Genomic DNA, 24423 nt, shown 5'->3' with positions numbered 1-24423 from the left:
CAATAACAAATCAATACTGTGTGCCATATAGCATCAAAGCAGCAGCATGCCACATTCACCACATTCCACCACACAGCCCCCCACACTTGCATTATTTGTTATTGGTGCTCTCATTCTCTTTGCGCATGCGCCGGCTTGAATGCCTAGAAGTATGCAACTGAATTGTATTACTGACTGCATTCGAAGGCTGATAAGCACACGCTGATAAGAGGTTTCCCAATGCTGGCTTTCTTGTTTGTGTGTGTGTGTGTGTGTGAGTCTATTTGGCATAAATTTCAATGCATAAAGTTTCAAGAGTTGCCAAGTAAGTGCGCTTACCATTTTTGAAGTGGGTGTCAGTGGCAGCATAATGAAGAAAAGTTTGTGGTTGTGGTCGAAAGTATGTTACGTTCGTAATTTGAAAATTTTATTCCGAAATTGAGTTATACATAGTTAAGAAACTTTAAAAGTTAATATGAAATTTTAGTTTACAGCAAAATTATAATGAACTTTTTAGAATTATACGCTCTTACTGGCCATACTTTCACAGAGTTTCAATGTTTTCAGTTTTACCCAGAATATACAATTTAATAGAACTCGAGACCTTAGTCTACACTGCAAATAAAATTATAATACATGAGACGAGAGCACTACTTAAGCACAGCCAAACCTATAAAATGTCAGTTTTTGTCAGAGTTAAATTTACTATTTCTCGATAGTATCCGATGAAAGGAATTCCTTGTCTGGAACAGCCAGATGAATATACACGAATGCTTTACATTAAAGACTGTCGAATATCATTGAAAATACAATTCCATAACTTTAGATCTGGCCTTAGTTTTAATTTGAATCTACAAATTTCCGATTGACTGCCACGCCTGTTATCCACGGACCGAACACAGATAGCCAATTACTAAATAGTGATCGCATAATTAATTAAATTCACGGCTTCTTTTTTCCAATTGTTGTCAAAGATTTTTTTGTTTTCAAATACATATTATTTGGAATCAAAGTAAACACTTTATGAGCTCAAGAAAATATGGAACCGTCCCAATGACAACACAAGCCCCGCGAAGTTTAAGTTCAGAAATTTCATAATAGTCAACAAATAATAATTTTATGAATAGTTAAAACTAATCAATAAGCCACAATAATTAATAATTTTTTAGTATATGAAGAATACAATACGAGTGCAATGGAAAGATCGCATTAAAAAAAATATGAAAAGTAGGATAATAAAATAGAATAAAATATAAACTAATAGAAGATAAATATTCTTTATCAATATTGTCTTAATCTTGAAATCTCAATTCTCTTTGCTTTTTTTACTGTTTTCCAGTTTATTCAATTTGCTCCTAAATGTAGGCAACATCTTAAAATTTATTTTCTACTACAAACGACGCTTAAAGGTAACAATAGTTCAGAATTCTGAAGTGATATGCAGCATTCCGAAATTGTTTTAGTAGAATTCTACCGAGAAGTAACGGGTGTTTTTTAGACGTGTTTTTAAATTCAGTTTGGTTTGTCATTTCATAATGAACAGACATACTTCGGAACAACGTTTATTGATGACAAATGACCCAGCCAGCCGTGGTGGTCACTTGTCAGAATTCATGTTTAAAACATGACAACCTCGATCTTTATATAATAATAAAGCTAAATTCTTGGACATACTATTATAAGCGTTTTATATATTCTTGAAAACCACATGACGAAAAAGGCACCCTTTATTAGTTCTTGGTCAGATAAAAATCCGGAGCTGTCGGGTTACACAAAGTCGAATGTCGTAGTAACATTTCCTAAATTTGTTGAAAATCTTTATACTCAGTTTCAAGCGTTTAACAAATTGCACTACTTATTCAAGCTATGAGTATAAATTCTTAGTGCGTTATAAATTATTTTCAAAGCATGTTTTGTTTGAAATATAATTAAAAAACCTGACACCGTCAGTTAGAATATTTACAAGATAAAACATTTGAGTTAATCGCTATGGAGTGAAATAAACCACCTCTTGATTGACTCGATTTAGTTGAGTTGAGCAGCGAAATGAACCTATTCCCCTTCGAGTAGTGCCGAGTGAAATTTGAGCAGATTGGTTGAGCTGAAAATTCACTTTCGAGCGCAAATGTTGAGCTATGCCCACCCACATGCTTCTTCACGTTTTTGATAACACAGTTGTTGGCGACTGTTGAGAAACAAAAGCAGCGAAGACAGTAGTTGCAGCGCTTTTACCTAATACAAGTACAAGCAGCCAACATGCTTGCTTACTCACTCACGCTTACATTGAGGCTAGCGAAGAGAGAGAGCGCGTACACAAAGAATATAATTGAGAGCGCCAGAGCGCCGATGTAAGGACTATTATCTTTATTTTGCCAACATTTCTGCTCCACATTGCGTCATGTGCTTCGGCATTTTCGAGCCGAATTGTTGTTGTTTACATTTCGAAAGCATTTGCTGTATCGGCATGCGAGCTTGTAGGCGCACGAACGCCGAGTGGTGGAATGAATACACGTGCGAGCGAAGCGTACAATCGTGTCGTGCTCATGTGGACGGTGACGCCAACGCTTGACAGCCGAAAAGTATGCTACGAACAGAAAATATAATTTTTTCTTTGATGATGTTTTGTTTTTGCTTTTGCAAGCGTCGTCGCTACGCGGCATACGAACATGTTATGAAACGATTGCTTTCGGCACGAAAGTACGCTATCGAACGATGAGCGCGCGATTGTTTGTGGCGGCGTTTGACGACGCATCGTCGTCCATAATATTCGCTGCCAACGAAGGTAGTAGGGAACATCAGCGCCAGTAAGGGCTTGCGTTTATGTATGTATGCTGTTGTTGCCAACATCGGCGTACTTAGCGTCCGCTGGCGTCCCAATAAGTACCACCACCACCACACTTCGCTGCCGCGCCGCTACTTGCACACTGACGCTTATCGGCGACAGCGCGACTGACGAACACACGACTGCAGACCCGCACTCGTCTATGTGTATTTGTTTGGCGGTGTGCGCTACACTTTTTGGGAGCACTACCGTCAGGCGGCAGTAGAAGAGTGTGCACGAAGCAGAGAAGCAGCGCCACATAGCCTCAGAAGCACAGTGTTAGACAGACAGAAAAGTGTATCGCACGGCGCACAGCGCACAGCATAAACTCGTATCGAATCCAATCGTCTCTGAACGCAAGCAACGAGCTCCTGCCAGCTAGCAAGCCAATAAAACACAAACTAATTGAAAGCGTGTGAAGTAATCGCAAATTGAATTTTAAAAAATAGTAAAAAAATCGAGAGCAAGAACAATCCAGCTTGCTGGCAAAACTGATTAGTATATGAAATAAGAACGCAAAAAAAAATCTGATAAAATTGTTTGGTGTTTAAGAAGCAGCACGAAGCAGGATAGCTGTAAAACGCATCTAAAGCCGTCTTGTTTTCTATTCAATTGTTATATGGTGATTTGGTCCTGCCTACAGCAGCCGTAAAGAGTTTGCAAAGCCAAAAACAGTGAAGCCCTTAACGCAGCTCAGACGAAATTTTTTTCTTTCGGTTGGTGCATATGCAACGTGAGGTGAAGTAAGCCACACAACACAAGCCGGAGGACAACACGTAGTGTACAAAAATTTACGGTTTTTTCCGTTTGTTTTCTTCCATCTTTCCGGTTAGTCATTTGTCATGATTGCTTAATCTCTTTATGTGTATTTTCTTATATATTAAATAGTTTATATAATTGTTGTATGCATATAAATATGTGTGTGAGAGTATTCTATCTTGGTAATAATAAGTAAGCAATATACGTCAAGCAAACATTCCATTGTACTTAAGAAATATTGCCTACAATTAGGAGTATTAATTTTTTACAGTGAGATTCTTTGACTCCTCTTGGCATCAGTATTCGCTACTTCCATTAGCTGTATTTATAATTATGTTTAAAACGAAGCCGGTACACATAGAGTCGCCTAAAAGTATATTAACAATAACTGACTTCTAAATTTAATTAGTGTATACAATTAGGCTTTGATATGTCTGTGAGTCTGAATCATTAATATATTTACTCAGTTATTTCTTAACTGTATGGTTTGACAGTTATACAATTTTATTAAGAGGATGTTATTTCTATTTTCGTTAGTCACCTTCCAATAGTGAATTTTCCAATGACATATTATATTGTAAAATCTCTGTAATACATATAAATAACATTATATTTTTTAATGAATCTAACAGTCACTGATACTCAAACCATATAGTGTTCATACTGGCATACTTATAGGCGCTTTAGTAAATAAAAGTTCCGAAATGACAAAATATAAAATTTTTGAAACAAATAAAATAAATACCTATTACCACGCTTATAAAAATAATTGCATATTTTTAGGCACATTCATTCGAAGTTTAATTAATATTGTGAGTTTAATTAATATAGTGTGAGCGTTTCAGAATGCTTAGAAGTACAAGGTCCAACCTTTAAACGCGTTTTTCTCAAAATGGTGTTTTCAAAGTCGGTGACCAACATTACTCGATAATGGCTAGACCGATCAGTCTCAAATTTTAACACGGCCTTCTTAAATATATTTTTTAGTGATTAATCGAAGATTTTTTTTTTGAGAAACCGCCATTTTGTCAAAAAAATTTATTTTGCTTATTCCTTCGATTAATAACTAGATTTAACATTATTTTAACGAAATCTGTTTGGTTTTTTTTAATTTCAAATGATCCAGTCCCGAGATATAGTGGTCACAGCAAAACGTCTTTTTTGAAAGGAGCTCTTGGAGATCAGCTGTAGCTCTTTTTCAAATCAATATTTTTACTAGTACTAAGTCTTAAAATACAGTTAAAAGATACCATAATATGTGTATAAATTTTTGGATCAATAAATTAAAAAGTTTTCTCAGAAAAAATTCTGGAAAATTCACTTTCTTTTCGGCCGTCTAACTGTATATAACCCCTTAAAGTGATCGAGAAATTTTGCATACTTTTAAGCTCAATAATATTAATGTAACACTCCAACCTAAAATCATGCATTTACTTTCGATAATGGTGAAAAATAATATCTAATTAGGAGCTCTAACTTTCATGAAGATAATGTAAGTCATCGTTATAATCGAAAAAGTATTTATTAATTACTGAAGTCTACATAGAATATTTTAAACATTATTAAATTCATCTTTAACAATTAACTAGCATCCTAAATGTATGCTACACTTTTAGAAAAACTTCTGTAAATTATCAGAAACGAATCAATCACTAATCAAAAACACATGGGGTGTTAAATTTGGGATTAATAGCTGAAATTATGCTAAGAGACCAATAAAAGTTCTTTGATATTTCACATTTTCTAACTATTGGTGAACTACTTTCAATTACTCAAAAAAGTAGTTGATAATTCTATTTATAGAAATATGAATTATGAATTAGTATCTTAGAGTTCAAACAATGAAGAATATTGAAAAAATATTCAGTTATTAAAATAATAAATATTTTTTTTATTATAACAGATCTTAAAATAAATCTCTTTATACTATTAACAAATATTTGAAATTAAATTTTCGCCTTTAAAATGTAACAGAAATATCATTTGTATACATTAAGTTCTACAAAATGCCATTATTAAAGTGAGGGTTCCTTTCTCACCTCTAACCCACACAATTTGCTCAAAACTTTTTTATGCGCTTTCCGCTTTTCAGTCCTTCCGCATTTTTCGCACACAAAACTAATCGATTTTCTCGTAGCATACGTGCACAATAAGCGACCGCTGTCAGCTCGTCAGCTTACCTGGCAAATCACATGCTTTACAGCCCGAAAGTATGCCACAAAATGTACTTTGACCGGGTTAAAGGCGATAGACGACGACGACGACGCAGCTGATGGTGAAAGGTGCTTGCTAAAAGTAAATAAACAGCGAAAAAAACAAGAAACAAATAGAAAAAAATGTGCGAAAATAAACAGCAAAAGGAAGGCAAAAAGTGGTAGTTAAATACGCAACAAAAAGCTCGAGGTACTAAGGTACTACGTAGAGTATAAAGTGCAGTAAAAGTGGAAAGTAAGCAAATAAGCAAGTTGTTGTAGCCACATTGACGCAGCACGCTATCATATAATGCGCTGCGACCAGTCGCCACAGGAAAACACACACACACAAACAAAGTGCACCGTCATCATCATTATGAGCAGCCAACGTAATCATCGTTGGTATGCCCCGCGCGCACTCTGACCTGTGTTACGGCAGGACTCTGTTCCTCTTGACGTTGCTTGCATTTTTGCACGGAAGTTTCTAGTTGTTTTTGTTGTTGTTGTTTTCTCTCTACCGCTTTTTGCTCGCCGTAATGCCGTCGTCACCGTCGCCACAGCCGCTTTGCTGTCACCGTTTGTTTGTAATTCCAGCAGTGGCTCTTGCTTTTGCCATTTATTTATTTACTCATTTTGTTATTGTTGTTGTTTTGTTATTTTCTAAGTCCGTTTTTGACATAAAGTAGCAAAAATTTAGCTCAGGATTTTAATCCTTTTAGCAAGCGGGCGCGCGCTCCGACTGCGTGACATCCGCTCGCCGCGCTGCATGTCGCCAGCTATGTCTCTTTACTGTCTGTGTCTCTGCTTGGGTTGTGTGTGTGTTAGTGCGTTGGGACAGCGAGGCGCCACAGCGCGCACTTTAATGTTGGTGCAATTTGTTTGAAAGGCTTAGGAGTAAAACGTCTTAATCCAATTAGTAGTAATGTTGTGCGATTTGAACGCCACTGATGATGCTGCATTCCGTGCGTTCGTTGTGGAAGAAAAATGTGGCAAAATGCTGGCAAAGAAGTGCGCTGCTTAGCGTTGAACTGGGTTGAGGTTATTGTTAAGTTGTAGAGGTATCATCTGATTTACAGTAAAAATTAATATAAAGTTGCTAACAAGAAATGTTGGTGAGAAAAATTAAATTAATTAAGCTCTTTAAGCTGATTTGTAATAAGCAGGTTGTTCGGGCGTTCGGTAACATCTCGTATAAGATAAATGTCTTATTTAAAAGTTTCTTGAGATAAGTTATTAGATATGATATTGAAGAGAGATAAGGAGGGATAATTTATTAGATATGATATTGAGGAGAGAAGCTTTGAGTGTTCGTTTCATAGCTGTTATACTAAGAGCTTATAATAGCACATCTTAATTGCGTAGAACTCAATCCACAATTTATAATGGCTTTTTGCTTAGTTTTTCAGCTTTTATATTTTTTTAGTAGTAGAATAAATTCATATATAGATATAGAAGATATATATACAGATATCTACAGTAGAATGGAAGATATCTGCATTGGACTTTCTTAAGGGGTTAGGGATAGTCAGAGACACAAAAAAATTGCTGAAAATTGTATTAAATCATGTCATTTTACAAAAGTAATAATATGTTATTATTGCACAATCTTTTGACTTTGATTCACGAGCATTTGAAAAAAAATTTTGTAATTTCCAAAGTTATAGCTGTTTGTGTTGACCCAGTTTCAAAAAAAGATCCTTGCGTTGATAATCATAGGTCCTTAGAGATTCATCTAAAATCAATCGGATAAAAAAAATTAAATTTAAAAATAGATAATACTGGGCCTGCTTTTTTTCAAAAATTAACAAAATTGAGGCCTCGGGTAGGTTTTTTCTAGATTTTTGGCAAAAAAATCAACGGTTAATTGGTCTTGGTCTTGGTCATTTAAAGTTTCACAAAAGCGTTTTGGACTGCGCTCTCTGCTATTTGTCGAATAACTTGAAAAATAATTATCAAAACAACTTCATATTATCAGAAAATATATAACCGAAAACGCAGAAAAAAAATAAAAATTACTTTACCGGATATTCAAAATAATGAAAAAAATGTAATTCCTATAAATTCTCTTATTGTCTTCTATAAAACAACATAACTAAAAAATGAAAGCCAATAAATTTAAAAAAAGCTTATCCGAAAATACTCCGAAAAACTAGTTTTCTGGAAAATAACTTACTAGTTAGAGAATAGATAGGAAATCTGTTCGTTTGAATATGGATTTTACATAAAAAAGTTCGGCTGACATCGATCTATTAAATTCAAAAACATATACTACCATTCTTGTCATGAAACATTCTTCGGATATCCAGAAATCTAGATGTTGAATATTGAAACATTTTCCTCTTAAGCCAAGATATATTTTTATCAGACTTCTCGTTCGTTTAGTGAGTTTAGAAGAGTTGTTCATCTACTTATAATGCGATTTTCTGGAACCGTTAGAAGCTATACCCAATGCAGACTAGCTGCTGTATGAACAATGGAAAAGTCTAAGGATTTTTTAGATTTTTTTTCAAGCAATAATTAGTCAAGGTTATTGGTAATTTCCAACTCTCTCTGTCTCTCTTTCAAAATGGTTGGTTGTAGTCAACACTTAGCTGATACACCTACCTAACGGAACTATCATATGTTCTATATAAAGTGACAGATACACTCGAAAGACTGACAACTTATTTAAAATAGACTTCAGTCATCGGTCGGGTATACTTTGTACTGCCAAAGTATGCGGATGAAGTGATACTTAACATCGGAAATTTAGTTCGTTTAACCTCAACGAGTATATCGGTTGGGACTTCATTGAACATTTCTTTGAATATCGTCGTGTGGTTGTACGAATTCGAGTTGTATTAATTATTTTTAACGATATTATTAAATATTCTACTATTTACAGAAAAGAAAAATTAATCACAACAAAATTCCTCAAAATCGCTCCAATGTTGCTTGAGTTATATATGGTCTAGCTAACCACACTATATATTATTTAATAATATTTCGAATTTCTTTCTATATTGCCTGCCGAAATATATCAAATAAATCAAAAATTAAATTTACTATATAATATCAAGTTCGTGCGCACTTGAGCTATACAATATTAAACTTCTCTCTACTCAAATAATACATATTGATTTAACAAAGTTAGCTGTAAAGCTTATATTTGCAATTTTATGTTTGCACTTTTTTCGATATTTATTGTATTATATTTCGGGCAACAATTCTAATCCTGGTTGCTGTTGTTGTTGCTGCCATTTACTTTCGCCCTTCGATTGCCAAAACGCAATTGTGAAATACAAAAATCATTGTGAAAGCAAATACTAAATATTTTATTCTACACACACGCACATAAGCATGGGCATAAACGCATACATCTAACGGTAAATTTATGTTACGAAGGCATATCAGTGCTGTCATTGAATATATTTTCGGGGAATATTTATTGCATTTGTGATATTTGCTGCCAGCAGCAATGCTTAACCCTAAACACCATGCCAGGCTTGTGTTCACTGTTATAAATATATATGTATGTATGCGTTTTTGCAAATGTATGTAAATTTATTTTTGCATAGCATACAAAATATCAACAAAATCTATGCCCACTTAGACGCCATAGAAATATATAAAATGTAAGGCAATATGGCCATATATATTCAACTGACAGTTTAGCTGTCAAAGCATTGTTGATTGTATTAGTTTATATGCATGCCGATAACGGTTGTCATATATTTATTTGCTTACATAAACATTTACTATTGTTGTTGTGCTTTGTTATATATGCTATATATGCTTTATATATATTTCTATACAAATTGATTGTCTCATGTGACATTTTAAATGGAAATTCTTGTCGTAGATTTTTTACACTCCAAACTGACATTTGACGTTTTGACACGAACAATACAACAATAGTTGATAAGCGTTTTGAATGTGTGTGTTCGAAAGTGTGCGAAATGTCACATTGGTTTTGTTTGACAATCAGACTATTTGTTGTAACTACTTATGTAATCGGTATAATGTTGGTTTAATCGTTCGATTTTGTTGTTGTTGTTATCAGCTGTCATGTAAATATCAAGAAATAATTGTGAATGCAGCAGAAGTTACACAAATCTTAACTGAGTTTCACTTTCTTTTGTTGTCACAAACTTGAGATTCGGTGAACTTGTTTAAAATTGGAAGTGAAAGGTTATTTATACTATTTAAAGTTCTTTTAGTAAAAAGTAAAGTTTTAATAATAAATCAAGTATTCCAACTTAGCGAGTTACTAATAATCTTCGTTGCGCTACCACTTTGCTCTTTAGATTCAAAAAATAGAGAATGAGAAGTGAAGTTGTTTGTTTGATTCACCACTCTCCAAGTGTTATTTTTTGACTTCTGAAGGTGCCTCCTGTGATGTATTTAGAGATACAACTGCTTGCATTTTATAATGACAGTCTGTTGAATTTATGTAAGTTGTTTGTTCGATTCGCAACTCTCCAAACATTTTTTTGTCGTCTGAAGATAGCTGCTATATAAGCGAGTATTGAGAGGTGTAATAACAACTTGTTATTCTATTTGCATTTGACCTTGAAGGTATGTTGTATGTATATAAGTTTGTTCGATTCGGAACTCTCTAAATAATTTTTTTTTTGTCTTCTGAAGATAGCTCCTATATAAGAGACTATTGAGAAGTATAACCGCTTTCTATTTTCTCTGCATTTGAACATGTTAGTCTAGCAAGTTGCTTGTTCGCTACTCTCTAAACTTTAGTTTTGCCTCAATCTATTCCATTTAATTGTAACAGTCTGTAAGCTGTATCAAAGGGCACTTACCTCTAAGAGGCCACATACAGAAACTTGGTATAGTAGAATCGGCAGAATGCAGGGCGTGCACGGAGGATGACGAGACGCTAGAGCATTATCTTCGCGTATGCCCAGCCTTCAGTCGGTCAAGAAGGGACACCTTTCATGGCTCCAAATACTCAAACCTAAGAGAAATTGGGCAGCTGGAATGGAAAAAATTTAGAAGCTTCGTCAAATCGACCGGGTTGTTTATGTGACGTTTATCAGGGTACACTTGAGGAGTACAATGGGCCTAAAGCTGGCCTAAGTGCGGCAGCTTGCGGTCAGGCTCTCTTTGCCTCCCTTTTCAACCAACCAACCAACCAATCTGTTTTATTTATACAAGATATTTATTCCATTCGCCATTCTCCAAGTATTTTTTGACTTCTGAAGATAGCTCTGATATTCTTAATCGATTACCGGGTGTCTGATATTTTTTCTAAACAAATAAACGCGAAAGTCCAGTTGAAGTTCATCATGGATTTAATAAAATATTTTTAAAATGAAGTGAAAAGGTTCCTTCTCATAAAGAAGTATTTAACAGAAATGAAGAGAAGTTAGTTAATTTCTCACACCAGTCTGATGTAGGAAACAAATCAGTGTCTCTAAATAAAAGGTTTCTTTTGTATAACAGACTATATAACGCCTCAATTCTGACCAAAATAATCCTTATATATTGTTGCTAAAATGTAATGAGTTTAGTACCGAACCAAAAAAATAAGTGGATTATTTGATATATTTACTCACAATGACCCAAGTGTATTATGTTTACAGTTATTAGTAGCTTTTACTTACGAAAATACCTCGCCTTTATTTGCTTAATCTTACTTAATAAATAATATAAGGCAAGCCGCCACTAAGCTGCTGCTTTGCTACTTAGACCGCTTTGGTTAAATAAGAGAGTGCATAAAAAAGGTAGGACTTTCTTTATGCTTTCTTTGGTCGCTTATTCTCTGAACACTTACAAATTATGCCAAGTCGGCCTAATCCACGACATTAGGTAACTCATTTGTTTAAAAACGGCCGCATAATTGAATTCACTGCGTCGGGCTGCAACATGCAGACGTCGTTAATGTGCACAGCGCTCATTGTTCCCAAGCAATGAAAAGCGGCGGCTGTGTGCGGCATTAAGATCAACGGATTACGGTTGCCACGCGCTCTAGCTTCCCCTACACCAACTAACATTGTCTCTACAATTTTTTCCCCATTTCGTAGACAGTAGTTTAGCTACAATTCACTACTATGTATCCGCTCCTATATCTGTGCGTCAGCTTGTAAGTTAGGCGGCTTTGTTTTGCGTTTCGCACTATTCTCCACAAACGAGCGTTTCCTTCGCGCCGCAATGCCATTGTCAATTGTGGTCTTTGCGGTCGCATGGCCAACACCAGTGTCACTAATACAGTGCAGTGCAGAGCAGCTTCCCGTAGCAATTTGTTTCCATTTCGTTGACTCCGTTAATTTGTGCAGAAAAAGAACACGCTGATCTTGGGGGAAAACAAAAGCGTGCCAAGAGAGTTGGAGTTGTACAAAGCGTTGCGGGGAAAAAAGCAGTATAGCAGTGGAAAAAAGAGGCAGAAAAACAAAAGGCACTTTAGCGCGCCACTAAATGACTTCACATACTTAGTGTACTACGAGTAGTAGGCATAGCTGCGAAAGTGGGGCAAATGTACGAAAATAAACACACAAGTGTGGAAAGTAACGGCGATGTAGATTTTTTTGTTTGCTTCATCGTCGTGCCACTGTGAGGGTTGAAAGTTGGCCATGAAAGCCGCAGAAAAAATAGACACACAAAGTGTTGGCAGCAAGAAAAAAATGGGGATTAACAAGTTAATCTGAAACACACATGTCAGTACAAGTGGGAAAACATGTGCTCGTATTTTATGTACGCAAACACACGAGAGTGTAGATATTTTCTAATGTTGGCTAATCGTATAGCTGTAAATAGGGAGCGTTTTTGTATAAAGTTTCGAAATCACAGTTTAGAATTTAAGTTTATGAAAAAATATTGAAAGAAAACCAGCTGTTAAAGAAAAAAAAAAAAAAATTACTGTTTTATGGAGAGACACTGTAAATAAATATTACAAGTACCATAAGACGTCTAATAGCCTTTCAAAGTTTTTTTTTTAATTTTTCGAAAAGTTTATAATATTTAAATTTTTAAAATCTTCAATGAAAGCTTGCAGAAATTTCTAATCAAAAGCTTTGAGCCTTTGAAGCTTTTGAAAAACCTTCCTTCAAATGTATTAAAAGTTATATGTTCAGCAGAAAAAAATATTAATAAAAGTGTGAATTTTTTTAATGAAAACTTGAAAGCTCAAAATATTTCTGAAAAGCTTTGGTATTTTTCGTACTTCACTGTCACAAAATTTTTGGGATTCTGTGGTCTTCATATATATATTATGTGTTGTGTATCCGATCTGATCTCAATGGCGAATTTAAATTTGTCGAGCTTAAAAGCTTTTGACCTTTTTTTAAGATTTTATTTTTTTTAAGAACTTAAATCGATTTGAAAGAGATATTAATATTTAAAACTCAAAAGCTCAGAAGCATTATGGCTTTAATATTTCTCTTACTTTACTCTTGACTTTTTTGGGACCTTATGAATCTATATATGTGTTGTTTATTTGAAGTGAACTCATTATGGAGGGTAAGCTTTTTGTTCTTAAAAGCTTTTATTTTTTTAAGAAAACGATTTAAAATATATTAAATATTGTGATCGAATTTTGGAATTTATACTTTCGTAGCTTAAAAGCTTTAGAGGTTTTTTATCATTTACTAGATTTAAGACAGATTAAATGTAATGTAAATAATTTTATAAAATATTCGTATAATGCTCATCATTTCAATGTTATTTGTAGTGCCATAACGCATAACTTAACTTAATTATTCACTGCTTCTGTTCTTCTAATTTATTTTTCAGCATCTATCTTGCAGCTGTCCTTTACTCTGATAGTTTTCACTGAACTTGACAGTCTAACTAAAGCTATCTCTAGCTCTTGACGCGTTTAGAAAACAGAAAACTGTGCTTCAACCACACAATAACAACAACATAAGCATTAAATATACTCTCTACAACTAAAGCAAGAGCTTTGACAACACAGCTGAGGTAAGTTTTTGTACGCAATTAAATACATGCAAATTTACAACACACATACACAAGTAAATATGTGTAGCTGTGGAAGCTCATTATGCAAACGAGTTGTATAATAACGCTGTTCAACTAAAAGTAGACTAAGTGGAAGTTTAGAATATTTAATGTAGAACTTTTAAATTACAATTGAGCTTTTTAAAGTTGTCAACTATTTAAAAGCAGAAGGCGAAAGTGTGCGCTTTGCGACTAAAAACATCAATAATAAATGCCTAAATTACAGATAATAAAGGAGAATGGCTACAATATATTTTAAAACTTGCATACTTAGTGGCGCTCACACGCTTTAAACGCAAAAATCTCTTTCCTTGCGCTAAAAATGAAGCTTTCGCATGAAATTAAATTTCACACGCTAGTAGCCCAGAGAATGAAAATTCGACGCGCACATAAATAAGCTTAATTTAATTGTATGCACTTTTACATGAATCAACGCACACGACAGCAATCACGGCGCGGCCAAGGGAGTGTGAAGAAGCATCGTTTATGCGGCGCTTGCCGCATAAAAATTTCATAATTTACAAAATTAAATGCAATCGCATGCATATCCAGAGGTTTCACTGCCTTCCGCAGGCGCTGCGCTGCTTATGTATGCAGGCACTTAGCATGCGGCAGCGTGTTCGCAGCAACTTGCAACTTGCAACATTTGCGGTAATGTATAGTGGCGTAAGGAGCACTCAGCTCTTGCACACACACTTCGTGAAATGTTCGTACGTCACGCAATTTCCGTTACGCGTTTTGCATTTTAAGTTATGTCATTTGTGCGCACAAACCCACAAACTCACGCGAGCACTATGCAGTAAGACGCACTGAGCGTGGCAACAGTGGCAATCATTTGGCCATAAATTTCTGTAAAATGTCACCTTCACGAAGTGCTAGTCCGCCGTCGACCGCAATGCAGTTCCTTTGCTGCATTCATTAGAGCACGCGCTCCAGTTGTTATAATCTGGGTTTGCCATGTATTTTGCCGTTGGTATGATTTTCTTATATGAGTCTTTGGCGTTTCCTCGTCATATTTTTATATAGATGCCGATTATTATGAGATACAGGTGTATGTCCAGATAAGAAAGTACTTATTTTTCGGATACTAGTCTTTTATGTTTGAAAAATGGAATAACAAAAGGTTCAATCTATAAGATTTTAGTGTCGGAAAAATTGAAGCGTTCTAACCAAATAATGCTTTTAAATCCATATTATCTCGATTTTATTTCTTCTTATTCTCTCTCTCTCTCTCTATCTCTTTTTTTCACCCTTTCTCTATCTCTTTCGAACCCAACTCTTTCCCTCTCCAGCCCAACTCTCATTCTCATTAACGATGTGAGTGTATCATGATCATTAAGAGCTACTTAATTTTCATTTAAAGAAAAATACTCTAATATTCTGGAAATAAGTAACCATAAAAAAATGGTGCTCTTCCTCTTTAATCAAACTATCGCTAGAGAATATGTTACTGTTTATGAATTATTTCTATCAATCTTTCTTTCTTAACCCACAAGTAGTTTCGAAAGAAGTTATGCTTGAACTTTGCTCTCAGGGAACCTGAAATAAAAAGAAACGCTAGTTTGTGGGTTGCCAGCCTCGACTTATTCGTATAAGACATCTCTGATATGCACCTCTTTTTGATCTGATCATTGCATCTGGAGCTCATTCTATACTGAGGTTTTAATCGGTTCTTTGGCTCTGAATTTGACTAATTAACGGGTGATTTTTTTGAGGTTAGGATTTTCATGCATTAGTATTTGACAGATCACGTGGGATTTCAGACATGGTGTCAAAGAGAAAGATGCTCAGTATGCTTTGACATTTCATCATGAATAGACTTACTAACGAGCAACGCTTGCAAATCATTGAATTTTATTACCAAAATCAGTGTTCGGTTCGAAATGTGTTTCGCGCTTTACGTCCGATTTATGGTCTACATAATCGACCAAGTGAGCAAACAATTAATGCGATTGTGACCAAGTTTCGCACTCAGTTTACTTTATTGGACATTAAACCAACCACACGAATGCGTACAGTGCGTACAGAAGAGAATATTGCGTCTGTTTCTGAGAGTGTGGCTGAAGACCGTGAAATGTCGATTCGTCGCCGTTCGCAGCAATTGGGTTTGTGTTATTCGACCACATGGAAGATTTTACGCAAAGATCTTGGTGTAAAACCGTATAAAATACAGCTCGTGCAAGAACTGAAGCCGAACGATCTGCCACAACGTCGAATTTTCAGTGAATGGGCCCTAGAAAAGTTGGCAGAAAATCCGCTTTTTTATCGACAAATTTTGTTCAGCGATGAGGCTCATTTCTGGTTGAATGGCTACGTAAATAAGCAAAATTGCCGCATTTGGGGTGAAGAGCAACCAGAAGCCGTTCAAGAACTGCCCATGCATCCCGAAAAATGCACTGTTTGGTGTGGTTTGTACGCTGGTGGAATCATTGGACCGTATTTTTTCAAAGATGCTGTTGGACGCAACGTTACGGTGAATGGCGATCGCTATCGTTCGATGCTAACAAACTTTTTGTTGCCAAAAATGGAAGAACTGAACTTGGTTGACATGTGGTTTCAACAAGATGGCGCTACATGCCACACAGCTCGCGATTCTATGGCCATTTTGAGGGAAAACTTCGGAGAACAATTCATCTCAAGAAATGGACCCGTAAGTTGGCCACCAAGATCATGCGATTTAACGCCTTTAGACTATTTTTTGTGGGGCTACGTCAAGTCTAAAGTCTACAGAAATAAGCCAGCAACTATTCCAGCTTTGGAAGACAACATTTCCGAAGAAATTCGGGCTATTCCGGCCGAAATGCTCGAAAAAGTTGCCCAAAATTGGACTTTCCGAATGGACCACCTAAGACGCAGCCGCGGTCAACATTTAAATGAAATTATCTTCAAAAAGTAAATGTCATGAACCAATCTAACGTTTCAAATAAAGAACCGATGAGATTTTGCAAATTTTATGCGTTTTTTTTTTAAAAAAGTTATCAAGCTCTTAAAAAATCACCCTTTAGTATCAGAGAGTAAGTCAGTCCAAAGACAATCTGGTGTGTATGTTTCTTAGTCAGAACTGGAGAATAGAGTTATTCATCACAGCTTTTTAACATATTGTTTTGCGTTTTTGTAACACTCTTTCATATTCGTGAGCCCCATCCGATTTTTTACTCAAATATTCACTTCAGAAACTATCTGAAACTCGTAAAACTGAATCATAGTAGCGCATGCTTCGAATAGAATCATTTCTAAAGAAACTACTTGCCGTTTTCTCGACAGTCGGGTCTACCTAACTGAAATGGACCCGGATTTTCATTCACCCAATTACTACAAGCTAGCTATGTAGCTTTTAATGAAGCAATAAACTTTTCTCTTGCCAGTGACAGCTTTCGTGATTCGTCTTAAGTGCTTCAAGTAATGCTGTTTAAATATTTTAGTAACTTAAAAAACACACATATATTATTAGTATAAACACAACAAACAACCTTTTCATGCTTTCACAAGTCAGTCAATATTAGTTTAAAGGCTAAAAAATAGAAGTGAATATCCGGAAACTAAAAGTAATTTAGAAAGCCCTACCAAAACTAGGACTCAAGAGCGCCGTAGTTAAACAAAAGTTGAGTCATAAGAACCTAGAACGTAATATTTTCGTACAAAGTAAAATATAAACAATTTGTTGTGCAAGTGAAAACTTTCGTTGAACTCAAACAAACTTAATTGCTGCATACAAACGAAAACTTTTCGCAGTCGTGTTATTATATTTACAGTTCACAATATTCGTACGCTTCATTTGACGAAGTTAATTATTACTAAAATAATTGACTTTTTTCCCTTCACCAACACCCTCTTCAACAAGCACCTCATCAACGCTATTTACCTACAACCTGCTGGCGCACAACAACACTTTCGACAAGCAATTTTCGGCGTGTGTTTCGCAACACCACTAACCACTTTGGCAGCTGCTGCAATGAATTCCCTTTCAAATCTTTATAAAATTTATGAACGCCAGAAAACAAAAAGAAATTTATTTGACTTTTTCCACTTTTGGCGGCAGCGCTCCCTAAAGATGTGTGTGCGTGTTGCTGGTGCTGCGCTTGTTTATGAAGCTGCCAAATTTAATGGCAGCGCCACGTCTCCTTTTGATTTTGCTGTAGCTGCTAGTGGCTGTGTTGTTCTGCTTGTTTTTCGCCGAAAAACTTTGTCTGCGTAACCAAGCGGAAGTCATTGAGGCGCCGCTACCACGACTGGATCCTGTCACGCGCCCACACAAGGCGCCTTCTGGCAAATATATGACTGCCTATGTGTGTATGAGTGTGTGTGTGTTGTTCAACGGTGCACGCATACTCACGCTTGAGTGCTTACTTTGCGCCGTTATGCCGGGCGAAAACGGCAACGGGCAACTAACATAAATAAATTTGCGAAAAGTGAAAAATCAAACAGCACTAGGGCGGGGGTCGGCGAGTTGCAAGAAGTCAGCACGTTATTTTTTTTTTTGTTTTTGCTCTTGGTTTCTACTTTTGTTTCAAAGGAATTGCAGACTTTTGGCAAGAAATCTTTCTTGTTAACTTTAAAGTGCGATAAATTTTGAGTGTTCTTTTCTTTTTGGCTTTTTACTTTGGCAATTTTTTATTCGTAAAAATCAATACGAAATTCAATTTCCTTGCGAGCGCAGAGCGGAAACATAGAATATGAGCAGACGCAGAGATACACTTGTCATGACATGCCGTTATTCGTGTTATGCAATGCAACAAAGGCTGTTTTTTCGGCATGTACACACAGTGTTTGTGTGCGTTTATAACGTGAGATGTGTGTGTTCACCGGTGCGTATACGTAACAAATGAAATTTCGTGTAACACAACGCACACAATTAAATTTATAGCGTAGGAGCTGGCATAATTTTATTGAATCGGGCAATATTTCTATTTTTTACATTCATAAAACGAAATTTAAAGAGTTGCCACCTGTTTGAAAATATTATTGAAAAAATAATTTTTAAAGTTATATTAAAAATTGTGGACGTACTATAAAAAATCAAGTTATAATTGAAAAATTCAAAAAAAAAAATAGTTGCCACCTGTTTGTAAATCTGAATAGTTGCTACCTATTCGAAAAATTTGCTGACAAAAATTGATTAAGTAATATTACAAATTGTAGACGTACGATGAATAATCAAGATATAATTGAAAAAAATCAAAAAAAAAGGTTGCCACCTGTTTGGAAATCTAAATTCAATAAAATAGAAAACTAAAATACATTTTTAGAACATAGGTATTAAACTAAGGATTTTTGAGACGATTTTATTTTGAAATTATTTCGGAGAATTGTTGCCACATGTTTAATTTGATTCAATTTTATTAAATTTGATAAATAATTGAAATACTACAATATGGATATCAAACTAAAGAGAATTAAGCCAGCTTTTAGTTGAAAATATGTCAGAGAAGGGTTGAGTTCAGCAAATATTGGATTTCACCCTAAAAATAATCAAGAAATTTTTTAATCGGAAACATTTTTGAGAAAGTTTGCCACCTGTTTATATTTTTCCATTAAACTAAATTGTCGAAATAAGTAAAATATTGGCATCTATATATCAAAACAGGATTTCGAAATCTTGTATTTGGAAATACTTTTTTAAAATGGCTGATACCTGTATACAATTTTTTTAATTAACTAATAATTGGAATATTACAAAATTGATATTAAACCAAAAAGTTAATATTGTATTTGAAAATATTTCTGAAAATAGTTGCCACATGTTTAACTTTTTTTAATTAAGTAAAATTGTATAAATAATTGAATAATTGAAATATTACAATATGGATATCATACTAAAGAAGATTAAGAAAGCTTTTGCTTGAAAATATTTTAAAGAATAATATCACCATTAGTTTCTACGACCATTGCTATTAATTGATATTGGTAACTAATAGCCTTTTCACGCAGGAGCTAATTGATCAATTAACCGGCATTTGCTCGATTAAAACGCTGATTTAGATCGATTTAACATGCAAAATAAAATCTAATTTTTATACATACAAAGATCGTATTTGTAATGTGAGTTGTTGTTCACGCTACATGGCGGTAGTTGTCGCTGCTGGAAATAAATAAAAAAATAGCAATCAGCTGATAAAACATACCAAATTCTTATGAAAAGCAAAAACAAAAATGTGGAACAGCTGATCGATTATCGAGTAGCCGGCAGTGTGAAGTTCAAAAACTCTCAAACAAATTTTTTTTGATCAATTAATTTGGCTGTGTGAAAAGGCTATAATGTAATTAGGTTTTTAAAATATATAAACGTCTTAAAAGATACTATTTCAATGAGTAAAGGTATTGCTCAATAATAATATTCGCAAATAAAATTAAAAATACTCCGCTTTTTTAAATATGTATATACAAAAATCTTAAAAATGTACTCAGAATTATCAAATGTAGCTTAAATTTCCTACTTTAAATTCCCTACAAAACTTCAACTGCTAATGCTTGAATAGTTTGAGGCGTAGAAAGAAGAAACTACGCAAATACAGAAACAAATACTTAACAACACTCACACCAGCTGAAAGGGATATAGAGCAAGCAGCCATATGTAGCAGTTGTTGTCAAATAAAACCGAAAACTTTGCCGCCCATAACTCACAAGTAGCAACACACCGATAAACAAGTGCGCGCCCACACAAATGCACCAGCTGTGGCGCATAATGTGTTACGGGCGCATTGCAGCTGAGTGCGATTTTTGGGCCACAACAACAGCCAACCGCACAAGACCGTGTTACTGCACACTGCACCGCTTCGCAGCACACCAGCAGATCAGCCACCTCAGAGGCATCTTAATTTGTACGAACTTTTGCGCCAACATTACATACACATATACATCTGAAAAGTTTTGCTTGGCAAGTGCATACAAGCAAGCAAGTACTCTGTATGTATATAAATATGTGTGTGCGTGCTCAGACGCACCTGCGCAGCATTCATCTGCAATTTTATGCCCCACAGCTACATTGCATTTATGGCTTTAAATTATTTGGTGTTGTTGCATTTACGGCGCATTTACGTGCCATTGCATTTCATTTAGCAGCGACGGTTGATGGTCTATGTGTGTGTGTGATGTTATGCAATGGCATACTGCTTCAGTTAGCACCTCTCTGTTGCTCTTGCCGCGCTTTAACCATTTCCGAAATTCACTTACTCCACTTATAACAAAACCCACTACTCTTACTGTTGTTGTTACTTGTTTTTATTACTAGCAGCACATTTGCTGCTTTGGTTTTGGCAATTGCGCGCTTTGACATTGTCCTCAGCCGCCTGCCGCCTCCACTTGTGTTGGTTTGTCGGCCAGTTGGTTATCGCCGCTTTGCTGCCATTGGGACCAACATGCCGCACATTTTTGACTTACAACACTCGCGCCCCGCAGCGGCAGCAGCAGTTTGGGCGTTGCAATGAAATTTGTTTTACAGATTTTCCATGATTTGCGGTTTTTGAATGGTATCTCCGGCAGCGCTCGAGGCCTCAGCGTCAACGCCCGCAGGTTTTGTGTGTGTGCGCCTCAGCGCTCCGCTGTTTGTGGCTACACTGGCACATGTGGTGGCATTGCAATTGCAGGCAACAGCAACAAAAAACAGCATCAAGTGTACACTAGCAACAACAAGAACAACTGACTTCCTAGCAGTCCAGCTATCAGTAGTTAGTTGAAACCGCCATTGCCGCTTACTGTGTACTGTATCTATATATATTTATATTTGTATGTGAGTGTGTGACCACCCAAGCGTCGTATATCACTTTTATCGCTCGAACTCGCTTGAATGCAATCCTTTGCATATTTTATTCAATTTATGTTACCCCAAATATGCGCGTATATCAATGTTGTTGTTGTTTTTATTTTTGTTGTTGCTGTTACAATGTTGCAAATTAAACAGTTACGTGACACGTTTGCATGCTCCAATTTTGTTGCGCCGATTTTAATATTTAGCTGCATACCCTGCCTGTTTTTGTGTGGTCGTTGCCTAGGTGGCGCGCCGCGCCGCTCGTTGCGTGTATCTTATCGTAAATTGCTGTTGTTGCTTCAATAAATGTTGCGTGCCCGCGTACAAATTGAAAATGAACACAAGCATTTAATTAATAGTATTTCACTTGAATATTAATTTCAATATAAAATATTCAATTTACGTGACTTGAGTTCAGTTGAGTCGTCAGTCGTATATAGGGGTGGTGGTGGTAGGGGCATGCGCCGATTAACGGTCATAAGTGTATTAATTACGTTTTAAATTACACTCGAAAGCAAGTGTGGTGGAAAATTTGTACTCAATTGCAACATGTAAGATGGTGGATGTGCGTGTATGATGGAATAGTAGTTTTGGGTGAGGCTAGAAAGTTAGGACATGGAAGTTTTATTATTCATCAAAAGTAGGCATGAACTGAACATTGAACTGAGCAGGGGATTGAAAAGTAAAATCTTCTCGCGACGAACAGAAACCAAACTCTATGAGTCCCTCATCATTCCCGTCCAGAAGCGTGCACGATGTCAATATCCAGTGAGATGACACTAGGAATTTTCGGGAGAAAGGTTTTGCGAAAGATTTATAGTCCTCAGAACATTGGAATGATGAGCTGTATGAGTTATTCGACGACGTTGGTATAGTTCAGCGAATAAAAAGACAGCGACTTCGCTGGATAGGTCATGTTGTTCGAATGAACGAAAGCGCTCTAGCTTTGAAAGTGTTCGATGCAGTACCCGCTGGTGGTAACCGGGGAAGAGAAAGACCTCCACTCCATTGGAAAGACCACGTGGAGAAGGACCTGACAGCACTTGGGATTTCCAATTGGTGTAAACTTGGCTATAACTGCGGAACAGAAAATACTTATTCAGGTCTGATCCCGAGTATACGGTGGTTATGGAACCAACTCGAAGCTCAATACATAGAATTTTGATATAGCTTTCATATATTTGTGAAATGATTCAGTGAAGAAGAAGCATTTTCGCCTCCTTCTAATGTAGCCATCTTCTACAATATCAACTTCAAAGGTTTCTATAATTCCATTCCCTTTTTGAGATAATCGATGGACATTATTCCATGAAAAGTATATACTCGTACGCCACAACTTTGTCCACTTGCAGTAGAGTCTTTCCATCCTTTTGATTTGGTTCATACAGATCGATCTCTAGTGAAATAAAGCTTTGTTTCATCCATTCTTAAAAATCGGCTCAAGAATTTTAGAATTTTGGTTTCCTCCGAAACTCTTGGATATTAGCAAAACATTTTCCATCAAAATATAGTGTTTCCCTAAATACAAAATATTGAAAAGAGCGAGTATTCTCATTATATATGGTATTCTCATTCTCATTATATATGGAGAACCACTTCATTAAAATGTGGCTTAACTGGCAGTTTCGTACCTACGAAGAACTCGTTGTCCCTATTGCTAGTTTTATAGAAGCAATTCCTAACGAAATCATTCAAAATAAGGCCCTCACTCACTCTCAAGTTTGTATTGTCTAAACTTAGAGAGGTTATGGTACGATCAAGGAATTTACCATATTTGTTTTTAAACCAAAAAAATATTCAAAACCTTCTTATCTTGGAAAAAATTCAAAAAATAAAAAATAATAGTTTTTCTTTCGTAATTTTAATACTTTTAAATTGGTGTAGAACTATCGAAATATTTAATATTCATAAAATTATATTTAGCTTGGCATACTAGAATCTAGCTATTTATAATTTATCACTTTCCAAAAAAGAATTATCAAAAATAAATTCAACCAAACATATATACCAATAATTAATCCCCAAAATGTCGCGACAGTGCCGCCCAATTAGTAAGCTATGTCACCAAAATGTCCACCCACAAAACAAATTCGTTTCGGCCACCAACAGAAACACACACAAACAAAGCGCACGCAAATATTATAAGCCAATGCGGCAGTCAAAGTATAACAGTAAATGCGAAAACAAATAAATTAAAAATGAGAAACTAAGTGAAAATATTCCCCGACCGCGTTAAGTTGACCAAAGCCACATCAAATGCCAAGCAAAACGAAATTCGGCGCTGCAAACACAGACGCATATGCAAAATGCCAACAAATCTAGCAACAACAATGACAAGTGCCGAAAATTACAAAATAAACAAGCTGAATAATTGAATGGGATGGCGGACGCTTGCAAAGAGCGCTACACTTTTTGACGGCACGCTAAGCCTCTGCCAAATAACGAAGCTAATGTCGGCGCTTGAAGCTTTAAGCTTTATGTCATTAAAATGAGCGCTTAAAAATGCAAAACAAACAAAAACAAATATGAAAACATGCACAAAATAACAATGGCCGGAGCATAAATAGAAATAATGAATGCATGCTGGTCCGGCAAATTAGAGAACAGTGGGTGTGAAAAAAATGAGGACTCTTTGGAAAGTTTTTTGGAAATGGAATAGTAATGAGAAAAATATATATATTAGAGCACAATAAACCGGCAAGTAGCCAGAATAATTTAAGTAAAAACTTTCAATTAAAGCTAACTAGCAAGCGGACTATCATTTTGCGCCACTACTTTTTCCAAAGCTTTATGGAACAAAAGTTTCCTTCTGTATATGTAAATCAATGCATATGCTACTTGCTATTGGACAACCGAGTTAAAGGGTAATTACATTTTGGGGTACGAGCACCAAATTTATGCGCTGAAGGGTGGACAAGTTAACGGAAAAGGTAATGGCTCATAAAAGTTACGCTTGGCGGGTAGCCGAAAGTGTCAAC

At 35.7% G+C, this 24423-nt stretch overlaps 1 protein-coding gene across 7 annotated transcripts in view; it reads left to right on the top strand.

Moving 5' to 3' along the window:
- Positions 1-24423, top strand: part of LOC105211906 (complexin) — a 290240-nt gene that overhangs the window by 16994 nt on the left and 248823 nt on the right. For 2 of the 7 annotated variants that reach the window (XM_054225569.1, XM_011183595.3), the window contains exons 1-2: positions 3026-3628; positions 13477-13662. The gene's annotated coding sequence lies outside the window, so the exon portion shown is untranslated. Of the gene's footprint in view, positions 1-3025; positions 3629-13476; positions 13663-24423 lie in introns of those variants that run through there. The other 5 variants (XM_011183592.3, XM_011183588.3, XM_011183591.3 and 2 more) reach the window with 3 other exon arrangements.

The sequence above is a fragment of the Zeugodacus cucurbitae genome, chromosome 2, assembly GCF_028554725.1.
Source record: "Zeugodacus cucurbitae isolate PBARC_wt_2022May chromosome 2, idZeuCucr1.2, whole genome shotgun sequence".
Taxonomy (NCBI): Eukaryota; Metazoa; Arthropoda; class Insecta; order Diptera; family Tephritidae; genus Zeugodacus; species Zeugodacus cucurbitae.
The sequence above is the reverse complement of the archived record's forward strand: the minus strand, read 5'-3'. Positions and strand labels throughout refer to the sequence as shown.